The sequence below is a fragment of the Myotis brandtii genome, unplaced genomic scaffold (genome assembly GCF_000412655.1).
Source record: "Myotis brandtii unplaced genomic scaffold, ASM41265v1 scaffold240, whole genome shotgun sequence".
NCBI classification, from domain to species: domain Eukaryota; kingdom Metazoa; phylum Chordata; class Mammalia; order Chiroptera; family Vespertilionidae; genus Myotis; species Myotis brandtii.
The window spans coordinates 6,260,698-6,264,212 of record NW_005359064.1 but is presented as its reverse complement, the minus strand read 5'-3'; positions in this window follow the sequence as shown (position 1 = coordinate 6,264,212).

Below are 3,515 nucleotides of genomic sequence, written 5' to 3'. Positions count from 1 at the left end.
GTGTATATATATATATATTCAAATGATGTAAGTTTATGGTTTTGTTTCCCCTAGCAACGCATCTCGTTGGTCAGCAGTTCCTTGAAATCTTTACCTTAATACCTTTCTAAATTTATTTTTTGTTTTTAATCCTCATTCAAGGGCATGTTTGGAGAGAGGAATGGGAGGGGGGTAGAGAAAGAGAAAGAGAGGAACATTGATGTGAAAGAGAAACATCAATCAGTTGCCTTCTGTATGTGCCAGGACTGAAGATCAAACCTGAAACTCAGGTATGTGCCCTGACTGGGAATTGAACTGGCAACCTTTCGGTGCACAGGACGATGCTCAATCAACTGAGCCACTCCAGCCAAGCACTAAATATCCTTTTTAAAAGTTATATCTGGGCTTTTGTTTACAAGAGCTCTTAGGAGTGTGGAGCATCTTACCCCATCTGAACACATTAAGATCTACTCAGAACTTCATCTTTAACAACATGCTTTTCTCATAGTCTTTTCCTATCTTAGTTCATACAAACTTCATTCTTTCAGTTGCTTGATCCAAAAACTTTTTTAAAAATATATTTTATTGATTTTTTTACAGAGAGGAAGGGAGACGGATAGAGAGTTAGAAACATCAATGAGAGAGAAACATCAATCAGCTGCCTCCTGCACACCCCGCACTGGGGATGTGCCCGCAACCAAGGTACATGCCCTTGACCAGAATCGAACCTGGGACCCTTCAGTCCACAGGCCAACGCTCTATCCACTGAGCCAAACCGGTTAGGGCAATCCAAAAACGTTTTAATTATTCTTGACTCATGTAGTGGGTTAAATAGTATCAACATAAGAAACATTCAAACCTGTGAAGAATTTTTGTCAGTTTATTTGGGCCAAACTGTTGACAATTGCCAGGAAGCAAAATCTCAACAGATTGAGCTAATGCTCTGTAGAATGGCAGTTCTGCACGTTTAAAATATATATATATTGATTTCAGAGAGGAAGGGAAAGGGAGAGAGAGATGGAAACATCATTGATCAGCTGCCTTCTGCACGCCCCCCACTGGGGATCAAGCCCACAACAGGGCATGTGCCCCTGACTGGAGTCGAACCCGGGATCCTTCAGTCCACAGGCCAATGCTCTATCCACAGAGCCAAAACCAGCCAGGGCTGCACCTTATTTTTAAAAAACATTTTAAAATTGCTTTTAGAGAGGAAGGGAGAGGAAGAGAGAGAGAGAAACATCAATGATGAGAGAGAATCATAGATTGACTGCCTCCTGCACACCCCGCACTGGGGACCAAACCTGCAACCCAGGAATGTGCCCTGACCGGGAATTGAACCATGACCTCCTGGTTCATAGGTCCACACTCAAATACTGAGCCACACCAGCCGGGCTTGCACTTTATAGTATATACTACATTCAAAAGAGAAGACATATGCAGGTTACATGAAATCAATTGGTGATAGATTAGGGAGGTGGGGGGAAGCAAAAGGGGGAACCTCTGGGATTGGTTAGACTGTGGTCGGCAAACTGCAGCTCGAGAGCCACATACGGCTCTTTGGCCCCTTGAGTGTGGCTCTTCCTAAGCCTTAGGAGTACCCTAATTAAGTTAATAACAATGTACCTACCTATATAGTTTAAGTTTAAAAAATTTGGCTCTCAAAAGAAATTTCAATTGTTGTACTGTTGATATTTGGCTCTGTTGATTAATGAGTTTGCCGACCACTGGGTTAGACACACACTTATTTTACATAGGTGGTACTGGCTACTTAACAGAACAATTGGCTCAATAACAATGAGGGTATTTCTGGTCTCCGTAGAATGATGCCTGTGCTTTGAGGGGTCCGGAGAAAGGAAAATTACTTTGACATTACAACAATATGTTATGGTAGATGCAAAAAGAGAATAGATAGGCTCAGTTAAGGCAATGATTGACCTTTATCAGGGAAGATACTGGCCTAGGACATGGCTGCCCACCATAAACTGCTTTTAGTTAAAGTTTTAATTTCAGATCATCGTTTTGGTTATTTTAGGTCTCTGAGTTTGCAAGGCCGCCATGCAGGCCTTCCCTGAGCTAGTCAGGTTAGCATGTGGCCCATTTTCATCCACAATAGTGAACCCTCAAAAGATATGTCCACATGTGGTACCTGTGGATGTAACCTGATTATCCAGGTGTGCCCTAAATCCAATGACAAGTGTCCTTATAAAAGACACAGAGTACAAACACAAAGAGAAGTCCATATGAAGATGGAATCAGAGACTGGAATGAGTAGCCACAAGCCAAAGAATGCCAATAGCCACCAGAAGCTGAAAGAGGCACTGACACAGGAGGGGGACACTTTGATTTTGTACTTTTGTATTTAAGATGTATTTGAAAGAGTACATTTCCTTCATTTTAAGTCACCAAGTTTGTGATGATATATTTTAGAGTCCTAAGAAACGAATTCAACTCCCCTCTATCTCTTGTACCCCTCATCCATACCCTTCAAAAGCTATCCAGAATATGACTTGTCACTATCTCTGCCACTGTTTGGTCTGAACCTCCACATTTCTCACCTGTATTATTGAAATAACTTTGGTTTTCTGCTTCACCTCATCTCCTGCCAATTCTCAATAAAGCAGCCAGAGTAAAAGTCATTCTCCTGCTTGAAATCTTCCATAGATCAAGTAAAAACTAAAGGCTTTACAAGCAAAGGTCCTACCCCATCTGACCCCAAAATACCTCTCTGACCTCATCTCTTTCTAATGTCTCCTCTGACCAGTCTAGTCAAACTATACTAACTTAAGAAAAGAGAAGGCACACATCTACTTCAGGCCTTTGCAGTTGTATTTCTTTCCGCCTGGCCACTCCTTCACTTTACTCGGGTCTTAAATGTCACCTTTTCAGTGAGAATGGCCTTCCCTATTCAAAACTGAAGTTCCCCGCCCAGCTAGTGTGGCTCAGTGGTTGAGCATCGACCTATGAACCAGGAGGTCACGGTTTGATTCCATAGTCAGGGCGTATGCCCGGGTTTCGGGCTCGATCTCCAGTGTGGGGCAAGCAGGAGGCAGCCAATCTATGATTCTCTCTCATCATTGATGTTTCTATCTCTCTCCCTCTCCCTTCCTCTCTGAAATCAATAAAACTATTAAAAACCAACCAATCAACCTGAAGTTCCTCTTTCTATCACCACTAGATACAAAAACACCCACTTGCTATCTCCCTTCCTGCTTTTTTGTTTCTTTACATTGCTTACTTGTTTTCTTATTGTCCATCTCCCCAACTAGAATGGCAGTTCCATAAGGGTGTTTTTTGTTTTTGTTTTTGTCTATGTCATCTTCATAGACAAGGTCTTTGGTTGATTACCTCCCACCCATCCACCCTCCCCCACCTTCCCTCTGAGATTCCACACTCTGTTCCATGCTTCCATGTCTCTGGATCCACTCCTTGCATCTACCATAACATATTGTTGTAATGTCAAAGTAATTTTCCTTTCTCCGGACCCCTCAAAGCACAGGCATCATTCTACGGAGACCAGAAATACCCTCATTGTTATT